This window comes from Tursiops truncatus, chromosome 9 (assembly GCF_011762595.2).
Source record: "Tursiops truncatus isolate mTurTru1 chromosome 9, mTurTru1.mat.Y, whole genome shotgun sequence".
Lineage (NCBI taxonomy): Eukaryota > Metazoa > Chordata > Mammalia > Artiodactyla > Delphinidae > Tursiops > Tursiops truncatus.
In genome coordinates, this window is record NC_047042.1 from 27,045,855 (window position 1) to 27,060,910 (window position 15,056).

The window sequence follows — 15,056 nt, forward strand, 5'->3', positions numbered from 1 at the left end:
TATGGAAAATAATAAAATATTAGCAAAGATAAACTGAGTCAATACATATGACTATACTGGGTTGACATAGTAAGAATTCAATAAGTGTTCACTGTTATTATTACAATGTTTTTTGATAGTGTTGAGACATTTTCTTTATCTTTCATATCTTCATGGATATTTAAGGAAAGAGAGAAGGTAGCCATTTGGCTGCCATCCGGAAGCTATGTGGAAGTGGGATTTCTTTATCGTCCATTTTAAATGATCTCTTTCACATTCAAAATCATCTGAGCCCTTGATGGCATGAAACTTGCTTTGCCAGAAACCCCTGTCCATAACTGTATCAGCTCATCATCCTTAACTGGAATAAATCTACCACTTTCAACCAACTTCACAGTAAATTCACATTTTTCCACCACTGCTGGACTCTCAAAGCTGACTTACAATACTTTTATTTATCCTCAATTTCCTAGTGGGTTTTTTTTTTTTGCATTTCCTTTTGTGGCTATTACAAAATACTTCTATTCTCCTTAAATTTGCCACTTCATTTCTCAAAACTCCAGAATGCTGCCAGCTAAAAGCTTTTTAAATGAATTTTTTTTGTGTGTGGTATGCGGGCCTCTCACTGTTGTGGCCTCTCCCATTGTGGAGCACAGGCTCCAGACGCGCAGGCTCAGCGGCCGTGGCTCACGGGTCCAGCCGCTCCGTGGCATGTGGGATCTTCCTGGAACGGGGCACGAACCCGTGTCCCCTGCATCGGCAGGCGGACGCTCAACCACTGTGCCACCAGGGAAGCCCTAAATGAATTTTTATGTTAGTGATTAAATTTATATTATCTATTTTTAATGCCTTCATGATCTTTTTTATCATCCTTATAATTTCTTGAAATTTCATGCTACCACTATTGACTTTCCCCCATTATCTATTAATAAACACAATTAAGTCTTTCTTATCTTAAAACATCTTCTGTCATCTCTCTGTCCTTAAAGTTTAGAAACCTCTTCTTTCATCCTTTTTTGTAGACTTCTCTACTCATCAGATAACTTAAATCAGTGTTTTCCAAGGGAAAAAATGTTTGCATTTCTATATAGTAACAGCTGTGCTCTCTCACTTTCTCTTTTAAAAAATTTAAAAAAAAACTATCATAATGAAATAAATTTTAGAAATAATTATATAAATAAAATAGTAAAATTATGTAAGGTATTTAATAGTTCAACATGGATTGTTAATCTTCAAAAATTGTGTATGTGTGTAAGTTTCATGCGTTATAATGGGTAGCTTGCCTTGCAAACCTGCTTAATCTTTCAAACCTTAAATCTTTGTTCTCAGAACACCCAAGATTATACCGATCTAGAATCAGTATAGCAAAACATACATGCTGACCTTTTCCATGATACATTCAAATACAGACACGTGCATGCATTAAACTGTGTGCTGGTAATTCTGAACGAATGTATCAAGCTGAATCTGGTCAAAACTAAGCTCATCTTTCTCTTCAATATTTAAAATTTTAACTACTACTTTTAATGTCATCTTTCCAGGCTTAAAATTCCAGAAAATACTCAAAATAATCTGTAATTCCTTCCTTGTGCTGTAATTTACTAAGTGAAAGGTTAAAAGGGCCTAAAGAAAAGTAATATCAGTGAAAATAAAATAATAAAGTTATAGAAGAATATAATATTTTAGAGAAGAATATAGGAAATTTGGCAACTGACTGGACATGGTAAAAAACTATCACTATTCTAGATTGGGAGAGGAAATTTTGCTACAGTGTATAGAAAATATTTAAATAAGAGTGTTATGATTAATATCACTTCCAAAAATGAGCATTATTTTCTTTTTTTTAAATCCAGATAGTTGCATTATACAAGGAAAGCAGATTACTGATTTATAATAAAGTCTAAATTTAAGAGAAATTGAGTACCTACATTATCTTCTAAAGTAAACGCCACGTGTACCTGTCACTGAGCAGGTGTTTACTTCAAGAGCTGGCTGACACTGATTAGTAGGAAGAGCAAAGGGGCTATCTATTAAGGAAATATTTAACCTGGTTCTCCTGATTTCCAAAGACTAGCTTCTCTTACCCTTCTCTAAGTATTGCATTCTCCTTTCTTTCAAGAATTATGACTCAGGAATTATCTGAAAATTAGATTCTGAGATACTGAAACACAGAAGAGCAGATGCAGCCCTAAATCTATCCTAGTTGACAATATCACCACCTAAGATCGTTAGACTTTACCTACAAAATTTCAGAGTGAGAGCAGACAAGGCTAGGTAGATGATCAACCTTAGGATGTAAAAATCTTCATTTCCTCTCATTCATCAAAAACTAAAATGACTCTTGACCTTCAACTTGAGCATCCTATGCTGTAAAGAGTATTGAACAATTCAAACATAAGTTTGGATCACCTTTAATCACTGTGTCCTATGAATGGAATGACTTTTTCAAAGTTATTAATAACAAAGGTCATGAGGAAGGAGAATATGCTTATTTTTTAATCTCCCTATCAAAACACTTTTTCCCATTTTCTAGATGATGTTTCTCTTTTGATTGATGGGACTGTTAAGTTTCTGGGAATAAAAGCCAAACAAACATATCATACAGAAGTTTTCTTTAGGCACTCAAATTCAAGTCCTATTTAACACAGTGGGGTCACCAAAACTTGAGTAAAGCTTTTGCCAATGTTTGTGTTTTCTTGTCATTAGATGAAAATCAAAGTCATGTGGACACCCACAGGGAAAACAGCAGGTCTCAATGTGTGCTTGGTGGGGCACGTTCTATGATTTCTTCTCTTGTACTCTTTTATGTTTGACAATGTAACTACAGCTTCACTTTATTTTATTATTTGTGTTGTAATTGTGGAGGTCCTAAGAAATTTTCTCCCATTTTACATATACCGTTTATCTGCAGTTGCCAGGTGGTTTCAGAGAGGAAAATCAAACTTCTCTCTGCAATGAGTCTACCTCCCTTACTGTCTAAATACAGAAGACAATGTAGCAGGTGCCTGAAAACCTGAGGGAAGACATGAAGCAAAAGGCAAATCCAAAGAATTTTGGCTTTATGCTCTACTAAAAGCCCTTCCAGGAAATGAACGCAATACAGGTATAACAAAGGTATAGAAGAAAAAATTATGTATGTTCATACGCATGCATACGAACATCCAAGCACGATGGAATTCCTTAAAAATGTGGTTATGGCAAGAGGAATTAATAAACCTAAATCATTTAATAATAAAGTTATATTTCTTTTCACCTAAATATTAAGACGTAAAGGCTGGTGATGTCAAACATTTTAACCAACCAACAAATATAAACGCTAGCATAAAAACCTTTATTATTATTATTTATCTTTTGAGAATCTCATTGAATATTTTGTTCATTTTTCATTCAACTAGCAAGATGGTTCTCACAAAAGAAGCTGCATACAAAGAGATATTTTCTCTGGTAACAGGCAACTTGTTGGGAAAGAAAAAAAATAGCTGTTTACATTAGCCAAAGCATAGCCCTCAGTAAATATGCATAAACTATAATGATCGAAATTCCAATGAAGTCTTGGCATGTTAAATTTTGTTTCAAACATTTTAATTCACCTCCTCCCCCATCTCAGCTAAAACACTGCAGAGCAGCGGATTTTTTTACTTTAACAGGAAAAAAAGGAAATAAATACAAGGCACCGCAACGTAGTAGTGGTGGCTTTGGTTTGACACTCATCCAAATCAAACTCTCATTCACATTTTGAAGTCTCATTGAATTCAGTGCCAGACAGTGAGGGAATGTAGAACAGATAGAAAGCAAAGCAGCTAAAGGAAGGAGTGGGCTTAGAATTTCAGTTTGGTACATTTATTACCTCGCTTTTCTAAAACAAAAAATTACTCAAGGACGGCTGAAAACTTTTATCGAAAGTTATAGACTCTGGTTAAAGAATAAATAACAAGTATGACTCTCTAGGAAAGTAAAAAGAGAACAGTATTTAAAGCTCTCCATTTACAACCTTTAGTTTGATAGGATTCTTATATTATTAGATAATGGTAGCTAACATTTCTTGAAAAAACTGTTACTACTTCAACTCATTTCCTCAGAATAGCTCTGTGATACAGAAACTATTGTTTCTTCCCATTCTGTAGAAACAGGCCTTAGAGAATTTGAGTAAAAGTTTATCAAAATAGCAGATAGAATTCAAAGAAATAGCCAGCCCTCAAAGGTAGGCAACTTTTGAACTCTACTGTTACACTCCCTCTGCACTGAAGACTGATTCTTTAATGCTATGCTCTGCTGTTTTAGGCTCCTATGTTTTATATGCTTCAACTTTTTAAATGCAAGGAATTACATTTGTACCACTTAAAAATGCAATAATGATGTATTTCCAAGGTTCTTAATATTTGATGCAACTCATATCATCAATAATTATATTCAATATTTAAAAGAAATAAGTTATACATTGTATCTACACTTACACAATTTTTAGAAAATATAAGTATTTTCTCTAAGACACACAAACACAGAGCAAAGAAGTTCCTTAAGCATTTAACTCAGCATTTACTGAAATTAGTGCGATAATTCAATTAAAAAATGACTGACCCTGACTACATACCAGGCTCTACTCCATCTAAGCTACACCAGAGTCAAGGTCTTTTTATCCCTCAATGAATATAATAACTCAATAAAGTTCGCATTATCTTACTTTGTTATGAATAACTAAACTTGCCATGTTCTCTTAATTTTTCGCCAAATCATCTAAAGCCTAGAATCATAGCATTTTTAAAGCTGAAAAGGATTATCTATTTTGCTTTTCCAATGTATCATCATCTCTCTTTTTATCATTCTCTTAATCCAAACTCCACTCAGAAGATGTATCTTCAAATTCATTCTGCCAAATAATATCACTGGAAGAGGGTTCCTCTTCTACCAGGCCTGATTCCTTTCTGTTCTTCATTGCTTTTCCCCAGCCTGTTTGGTTTCTGAAAACCCATAACCTGCTGTATCTGTTATTATTATTATTATCTTGCTTTATTTTAAGGTGACATTCCATTTGATTCAAATGTGAAGTTTTCTTTTCCATTTTTCAATAATTTCAGAAAAGAAATTTTTCTAATTGGGTTATTTTTCTAAGAATGAATTGTGAGGAACTGTCAGTTCCAGTCACCATTTTAACCAAAGCTCTTACTTCTCAAATAATGCAAATCTTCATCTTATTTACTAAATTTTTGCAACAATTTCTTCAATGTGTTTATTTTAATCCTTGTCTATGTATTTCTTTACCTTGAAAAGTAGGCCAGAAACGTTTTTTTCAGATTTATGATTATGTATATTAAATGGAGGCAAGTTTCGAAAAACTAGTACCTGCGGTATTCTGTCCAGATGCCGTTGTATAAGCCAGCTACAGCAAACGCTTCAAATGTTCTTTGTTCGCAACAGGATTGCCATAATATCTGTAGGCTCAGTGTGCCTCTGCAGTTTGCCTTAAATAGAAAGTCATTATAGGACACTAAGAGTGAGTATTTAACTAGATTAATTATATTAAACTCATGACACTATACAAAACCTATAACAAGGATCAATGCTGGCTTTAGAAACATGGGAAGGAAAGAAAGATTTACCTTCTGTATTCCAGTATTTCTCTTTGAGAATCATCACCCCCTCCACACATAAACGCAATGTGGAGTCTTATTTTTCTATACTTCAGGCAATGGTTACTTCCATCTTGATCATTTTAAAAATGTAATACACAAAGTATTTATCTATATATTTAGAGGTAATTTTTTTTTCAAATTTTTTCTTTATAGGTTATTATAAAATATAGTTCCCTGGGCTATACAGTAGGTCCTTGTTGATTATCTATTTTATAAATAGTAGTGTGTATATGTTAATCCCAAATTAGGCCATCTAATACACCCAATAAGAGGCACCTAGGAGATAATTGTTTTTTTTTTTGGTACGCGGGCCTCTCACTTGTTGTGGCCTCTCCCATTGCGGAGCGCAGGCTCCGGACGCGCAGGCTCAGCGGCCATGGCTCATCGGCCCAATAGCTCCGTGACATGTAGGATCTTCCCAGACCGGGGCACGAACCCGTGTCCCCTGCATCGGCAGGCGGACTCTCAACCACTGCGCCACCAGGGAAACCCCAATTTCTATTATTTAAAAATAGGACTAACCCACTTATTTTATGAATAAAACAATAGTGTCACAAAATATTAAAGAATATGCCTGCATCCATGGCTAATTCAGAATCCAAAGATTTCTTCTCTGAGCTCAATACCCTTGGAGAAGGATTACTGTTTGTAATAATTTCAACATAGCTCATTCCATTCATTATATTTTTTAGATTGTTCTATAAGCTAAAATGTTATTCTTCCTATTTATCTATTACGTCTAAGGAGGCAGGAGGTATTCCAAGTATTCCCTGGTGGATTTACACAGCTGAAACTTCATCTTCCTTTCATGTGATAGCCTTCAAATTGCCTCTTTTCCCTAATTTTCCAAGTTAGTTTTTTTTTCCCATATGACATGGTGAGTCCCCTAAATATGGCAACATTCTCTTCTGAATTAAGTCCTTTTTAAAAATTAATTATCCATTTGGAATTTGAACATAATTCTTTGGAAGTATTAAATGGGACTGTCACCATCCTCGTTATACGTACTAAACTATTTCAAGTTAGTATGTTACCTCTACTAGGAATATTTAATTTAGAGATTAATATTTAACTGTGGATTAGATGAATGTTCCTTTTTGAAAGGATTTTGCATGAGCAGATTGAGGAATGATTTGGGACAGGAAAACCTTTTATATGCCCCTAAAATCTTAAAGAGTATCGTTTGCTAATCACTGTAATTGTATTCCTTTACCCTAGAACAGGTCAGGCAGCAGAATGAAACCTGATGATCCTGATAAATTTGGTTATTAACTATAAACACCTTATCTATCTTAAATAAAGGAAGAAAAAAGGACTTCAAAGGGTTCAGACCATTTACCAGATATTATTCCAACTAGTGCCAAGGAATTAATCACAAATTATTCTCAATAAATTTCTTTTTGTGTGATGCATTACCCCAGAATGTTGTTCATACCATCTCATTACATATCATATCAAATTTAAAGAGCTAGAAAATGGAGAGTTTCATATAACTAACATTACTAATATTCCTTTGTTTAAAATATAAAACAGAATTTATTAATTTATACTATATGGATTTACATTTCAAATTATTTTACCTTCCTTTAATATTTTATTCACTGTTCCTACACATAACATTTGCAAGCAACAGTGAAGAAACCTATTGAGCATAAGAATCTAAGGATTATCGGTAAGGTATCTCATATTCAAATTTTGTTGTAAATTCATTTGACCGAACTCCTTTTCATTCTTTGTTGCCAACTAATTTGCATGGCCTGTAAGAAAAGCTAAACAACTTAAATACTTGTTAATGCTCTTACATTTTGATATGAAATTATAATCTTTAAAACGGTGAACATTTCCAACTTGGAATTTGTATTGTCATGTTCTTTCAAGATACACAGTCAGGTAGTCTCATGCAATAAAATCTTAAACATAAGAAAGTGTCATCCAGACATATAATACAGGATGATTTCCTTCTCATAAGTTGTTTAGTCTTTATTTGTTATTGGGCTGACATTACTGACATCTGACACTGTTCATTCTTCAGTTTAACAGTGAAAAGCTTCTTAGGAAGAAAAGCCTCTCTCGTCCACTTTAATTCCCTAAAGAGTTTATTCCTTTGGGAAAAATAATTGTGTGGAGCACCTGTGGTGCAAGTGCTAAGGAACTATCAAGCAAAACCCAGCCACAGCTGTGCTGTAATCACTGAAGTGTGCCCAGTGCATAATGGCACATTAGGTAGGCATTGATCTCTGCCAGTTTATGAGGTCTCTTACAGAATCAGGTAGACTTTTGCACTGAAGCCCATGGAGCAGAAATCGCTACTTCTAAACTAATCCATTTTCAAATTACCACCCCATTGTGACTGACGACCTCACTACAAATCCGCTTATCTGCCTCCAACCACTCAAAGCAAAGGAGAAGCAATCGTTATTTTCCTTTATTTTCTACTCTTTACAAAAAGCTGTTCTCGCCATTCTTAGTCACCTTTAGTGTCGCTGCAGCTGTGACGATAAGCATGACAAATGTCAAATGGTGCCTAATTGTCAGTGCTTATTTGGAAGGTAAAATGGGAAAGTAGAATATGTGCTTAGTATGATATATGGTTTAACTAAGATTTGATATAGAAATTGCTGCTATAAATTATAGCTAATTTCATGAATGTATTTAAATAATTTATTCAGATTGCAGCATAGTGATGCCTGACTTAAAAAAAAAAAGTCTATCACTACGATATGCAGGGTTTTCTTGATGAAAACCCTGGGTCCCGTTTAATTACCTGAGTAGATAAAACTTAAAATACTTGAGATCCTTTATTCTGAAAATGAAGGAGATGCTCAAGAGTTTACTTACTTGAAGGCAATATCATATAAAAATGTGTAGGAAGCATTAAACATACAAATCAGAAATATTCCTTATTTCTTCTCAGCGAACTTTATCACAGAAGGTAGAATTTGTCACTTTGTGATCCACAAAATTTGGTAGTTGCAAAAATGTGCGAATAAATATTGTATAAAATCACAAGATAGAGGTAAAATATTGAGGTACTACAAACTACTATGTATAAAATAGCTACAAAGATATATTGTACAGCACTGGGAATATAGCCAATATTTTATAATAAGTATAATTGGAGTATAACCTTTAAAAATCGTGAATCACTATGTTATACACCTGAAACTTATGTGACTCTATACCTCAATAATAAATAAATAAATAAAAATTTTTAAAAAGAATGTATATAAGTGATATGAAGTTGCATCTCTTTCTATTAGAAAACTGGAATTAGCCATAACAAAGACCTTTGGATGTATTTTAAAAGTCAAAGATTAGTGTATGTTTTGGGTTATTTTGTTGTGAAAAATATCTTCCCTGGCTCTCTGAAAGTTTTTTCATGTGGACCAGATAGTAGAGAAATAATCGGTGAATATATTAATGTATGTATGTGAGTATTCATTTACATATTTCTTGAAGCAAATTATATACAAGTAGTAATTTGAAAGCAGTTCTAGCAGAATTGCAGAATGTCTGTTTACAAATGCATTGGACAAAGCAGTAGTTAAAAAATCTCAGCTTTGGCAGGGTGATGGATGAGGCAGAGAAATAATTATTTCCATGTCTATAATTAAAGCACATATTTTTGAACGTTTCCATCTCAAACATAATCAAAATTCAAACATCTGGGCCAATCACTGCTGTGAAGCATCATCCTTGCGGTTTTATGCACAGTGCCTTGAGCAGTGGACTGACAAAATTACTTATTCAGACCCAGGTCAGGAGCACTTCAGTTTCATGAAAGAATATCTTCTCAAAGGAGCTGGAGTTGCTTTCTCACAATTGCATGTTGATTTATGTAGATATGTCAGGGCTTCTTTCTGAACATTAATCAATGGTGTTTCTTACATTTCGTGTATGGACTATTTGTGTATGTACAATAACACATTTATAAAGTGTTACTGTACAATGCTACCTACTCCAACCTACCTATTAGTAGGTGGGATGAAAGATAGAAAAATAATTCACAAATTAGTGTAAAAAACCCTAACGATTTTATTTTGGCTTATAATATCTTAATTTTAGAAGTAATATTATTAATCTCTTGATTACCGGTACAAATGGATGGGGAAAAGCCACAGGTCTATAAATTACAAACAATTAATAATCCAAAAAAATATTTCAAGTGCATTCATCTCACTATTTTCCAGAATATCTATGTTTTGTTATAAGTATTTTCAAACAAAATCAACATGTGTTCACCTCAACTAGTGAATATATAAGAAGCTATGTAAGGGGAAAATTTTACATTAAATCACATATATATATATATATATATATATATATATATTTTTTTTTTTTTTTTTTTTTTGCGGTACATGGGCCTCTCACTGCTGGGGCCTCTCCCGTTGGGGAGCACAGGCACCGGACGCGCAGGCCCAGCGGCCATGGCCCAGGGGCCCAGCCGCTCCGCGGCACGTGGGATCCTCGCGGACCGGGGCATGATCCCGCACCCCCTGCATCGGCAGGCGGACTCTCAACCACTGCGCCACCAGGGAAGCCCCAGGGAAGCCCCTAAATCACCTAGATTAACTCCCTTCCTCATGCCCTGGGCTGCCAAGATCAGCACCAGACTCTTCCACAGCTTTCTTCACACTGATGAACACATACATATGCATATGTATATGTATATACATATATCATATCGATAGAGTTCTATGTAATCTGTTTTACAAAAAGCATCACAACGTAAACACTGTTTAGCAAAAACGGTTTTTCATGAAACATACATCATGAATAGGCCTCCAGTCAAATGCATAGATCTGACCCGTGCTGTTAATTAACGTGTAACAGTCAATAGTCCAGATTAAAACCGCATTCCTTAACTCTTCCCCAGTAGTGAACATTGGGATACTCTTGGAGGAGTTTTCACTTTTGTCCTTGTTGATTTGCCCTACTTGTTCGTTAGTTGTTATTTTATTAAAATATATGCATTTTCATTTTAGTACCTATTTCTTGATCAGTTTTCATGAATTCATGGCCATTTGGATTCTCTCCAGTAATGAGTAAGCCTACTTCCTGGAACCCTAGAAATCATTGACTTGATTTCTTCTTTTTAATTTTCACCAACTTGATGGAAGAAAAATGGCATCTCATTACTGCTATAGTTGGCAGGTTCCAACTAGTAAGCTTTAGCATCCTTTCATATGCTTGCTGCACATTATAGTCCAGTCTGATATAATTTCCTATTTATATGCTTTGGCCAGTTTTATATTAGGTTATTTGTCTATATTTATCACCATAATTAAATAAATTAAATTCCTATATTCTTCTCATGGGAGTTATATGAAGGCTAAGCAAATGCTGAGAAGTGGGCACCCTGCCATCTTAGCACTTACCATATTTTAATGAAAATTTTACTATATTGCTCCCGTGATGACATTCCTCTGGTTATAGGGCACTTATTTTTATTCCTCTTTTACCAATGATTTATCATAATACCTGAATGCTCTAAATATTCAGGAAATGAATGCTGAACTGGTAAAATGGTGAGAAAAGTACATCTTCAATTAAATTGCCAGATACTTGAGGGAAAGAATCACATCTTGTATTTATGGGTACCCAAGAGAAAGCTGTTCACACAATACCTCTGAATTAACTGGTTACTCAATCTTTCTTTTCCAGCTTTATTTGATATAACTGACAAATAACATTGGGTAAGTTTAGGGTTTGCAACATGATGATTTGACACACATATGTATAGTGAAATGATTATCACTTATAAAGGTAGTTAACACAGCCCTCACCTCACATTACTCTGTGTGTCTGTGTGTGTGTGTGTGTGTGTGTGTGTGTGTGTGTGAACATTTAAGATCTACTCTCAGCAACTTTCAAGTACACGATAAAGTACTGTTAACTGTAGACACCATGCTGCACATTAGATCTGCGGAACTTTACTCATCTTGTAACTGGAAGTTTGTATCCTTTAACCAAATTCTCCTCACTTCCCCCACCCCCAATCCCTAGCAACCACCAATCTACTTTGTTTCAGCTTTTTACAATCCACATATAAGCGAGATCACACAGTATTTGTCTGTCTGTGTCTGACTTATTTCACTTTTGGTTGCTCAGTCTTGAAACTCTTTTCCCTACCTTCAGAGTTTCTTCTTGGAGTTAAGAATATTTCAACTTCAGGTTTAAATCTGTGAATGGAGAATGCTAGGGGCCCTTCTCGTCTCACTGCTGTGTGTAGGACCTTTGTATAATATTGTTTTTAATGTTAATTTTTCTTAGCTTCTTTGCTTTTTGTATCATGTTCAGTCCATGCAAACTTGGCAACTGAGGATTGTGTGGAATTTCAACTAACACATCTCAGATGTGCATGATCGCAGCCTGTGGGATATGAAAGGATTTAATTCAGAAGGCACCTCCATCCAACTTCAGAGTCTAGACTAGCAATTGCTCTAGAATTTATCTATACGACAATGGTCTCTTGATTCAAAAGACATTAATCAAAATGCTGACAGTATCATTTTGTTGTTAACTGAGTGGCATTAGGTTTGTTATTTTTGTTGGATATTCTTACGTTAAGTGACCAGGCTGTAGAGGTAAAGGTTTTACTTCATTCACGAAACATGAATGGTATCATTTATTTTTTGCTTGAGGCACAACTTTTCTAAAGAACACAATTCTTAAGGAGGGAAATAACTAAAATGAAGTCCATATGTTTGCAGTAGAAAAAGTGTGTTTATAGGTTTCAAAAATTTGTCTTCTATATCTATGCTTTCTATTGACTCTGGTTATTTGGGACAAATCATTGTGCTTTTCTCTCCTCACTTCTTTCATTCTTATACCTAAAAGAATTCTGCAGAATAATTTTTTAAAACTCTTCCTGTTCTAACTTTGTTTTCTTTGGTAAAATGAAGCAACTAGTAAGTAAAGAACTGTAATTAATTCCTTCTGATACTCAAGCCAAAGTTTTAGACATTTTTTTTTTTTTTTTTTTTTTTTTTTTTTACTATATAGTGTACCCCTTCTTGGTTGCACTTAAATTTAGGTTATAATCAAGGATTTTTATTACGATTTTGAAAATAAGTCAACAATACATTTAGGATAACTTTGCAAAAGTTTATGATATAATAGTCATTATCATGGTTTGGATTTGATGATTCAAACATGTCCATAAATCCATAAGTGAAAGCCACTTTCATAGGTATTCTCATATTTTACTGAAAGCAGTAAGAAACCATGATAATAATTAAGCAAAATATATAATGTTTAAATATAAGCTCAACTAATCAGATAATAAATATATTAACTGAGCAACTACTAGTGAATAAAACAGTAAATAGAGAATCACAATCACTAACTTAATAGAAAATATAACATATAAAAGATAGCATTGAACAAGAAGTTTTAAGCATGACAATACTGTAAAACATTAAGGCTTTTCTTATGGAAGTAGTATTGAGCCGAGATGTGAAAGTTTATACGGAGTTAGCTAGATGAATGGATGAGATTGAAATTAGGCATTTTGGCAGACCAATTGATAAAACCATTTCATGTAGTTTCTTCAAAATAGCCACTTCAACATGTGTATCTTCTTTTTAATTATGAATTCGAGCATGACACTCATCCACTAGTTTAAAAATTGGATGAGATTCATGGTAAGGGATGGATATGTTTTGCATATTACCTGGTAATAGCAATGTGTTTCAATCCATTTGATATCATTGTTTCCTTACCAACTGAATCTATGGCAGAATGGCAGTCTACATAGCAAGTTATAGTTGTCATTGTGTAGAGGGACTTCTTGACTGCTAAACAGGGAAATTTGGGGTGTTCTTAAATAATCGTAGAACTGCAATTGATTTTTCTATTGATGTGACTGATCTTAGATATCCTGGGAATACTTTATGATTAAGCACGCTTTTATTTTATTCATCTTTGTATCCCCATACTCCTTTTGATAGCTTTTTAATCACTATACAAGGAGAATTTAGTATTGTAAGTATTGTTGGGTGAAAATCTTTTAAATGCCATCATTTAAAAAAATGTATTTTCACTTCAAAATTCCCAACTCCCCCCCACAAAAAAAATCACAATTTGACAACGTATTTACAGCTTTAACACCATTTCAAATCATGTCAGTTGTTATATTACTCAGTAAGATGGCTTTCTGAATACCGTTTGATATACATTTTTGAGATTTTTAATAATATTTAGAAAAGCACTACTTAAAATACAGACTGTTAAATAATTTCATCTGAACGTCTCTGCTTTTCTGATTAAAAATTAATTCTATGTTTTGGTCTAAATTTTTTTAACTTCACTTTTAGAAACAAAACACAATTGTGCTTAACAAAGAAAGTTCAAGGAACTTGTGACCACATGTTTAGAATGATGTGGGACAAAATTCCTCAAAAACTTGAGGATCTGAGCCTTAATGTTTATAGTGTTGACTAAAATTAATTGTTCCAGAAACTCCATTCATAATAACTAATCTACATGGATCTACGTACAACAGTCTACAAATTCAACTAATGTTAATACCTGTTTCTTTTTGCTTATTTCTTCACTTTTCCTTATTTTCAGTTCTGGCTAACTGCTGTTGGTTGAGGTTTCACTAAAGAAGAGTGGAGTGGCATAGTTTCCACAGCAACTGTCTCAGACCTCAGGCAAATCTCTGATGACTCTGGGTAGTACTTCCAGATATAACTTGTTTCAAAGTCCAGTTGTGTCCCAACAGAGATACAGTTTTGATGAAACCCAGATGAGCTTTAACTGTATTTTAGTCTGTACTCCCACTTAAGCTATAGTCAATTATCTATGGTAATAGGAGAACAGAAATAACATGAGTAATGAAATCTGCAGATAATCTCTAAGCATCATTTTAGCCAATAATTTCCAATCCCTCCTCTACTGAATCTCTTAGTAAAATTTCTTAGTATGTATTAGAATGGAGACATGTGAGTTTTCTTCTCTTCATATAATAAAGGTGCCAATAAGTTATAAAATGATTCTCAAGATATGGCCACAAGGGAGGAAAGTGTAATTAATCATTGGTCTAGATATCTGTTCCTGAGAAACTTAGGAAATTCTTTCTTCTGCCTATCAAACCTCTGGAAACACATTACCATCAACCATAATCATATTTAAGTTTACAAATCTATTTACATAATATCTGATTATTTGTTAAGAATATAATATGGGGCTTCCCTGGTGGCGCAGTGGTTGAGAGTCTGCCTGCCGATGCAGGGGACACTGGTTCGTGCCCCAGTCTGGGAAGATCCCACATGCCGCGGAGCGGCTGGGCCCGTGAGCCATGGCCGCTGGGCCTGCGCGTCCGGAGCCTGTGCTCCGCAATGGGAGAGGCCACAACAGTGAGAGGCCCACATACCGCAAAAAAAAAAAAAAAAAAAAGAATATAATATGAATTCCAATTAAACCAGGAAGATTAAACATACA

General features: G+C 34.3%; 1 protein-coding gene across 1 annotated transcript in view; it reads right to left on the reverse strand.

Annotated features, from left to right (window-relative positions):
- Positions 1-14,277, reverse strand: part of SEMA3A (semaphorin 3A) — a 329,851-nt gene extending 315,574 nt beyond the window's left edge. Inside the window, exons 1-2 of the mRNA XM_033862942.2 lie at positions 14,142-14,277; positions 5,320-5,438 (exon numbers count right to left, since the gene is read on the reverse strand). The gene's annotated coding sequence lies outside the window, so the exon portion shown is untranslated. The remainder of the gene's footprint in view (positions 1-5,319; positions 5,439-14,141) is intronic.
- Between the last annotated feature and the right edge of the window lie 779 nt (positions 14,278-15,056).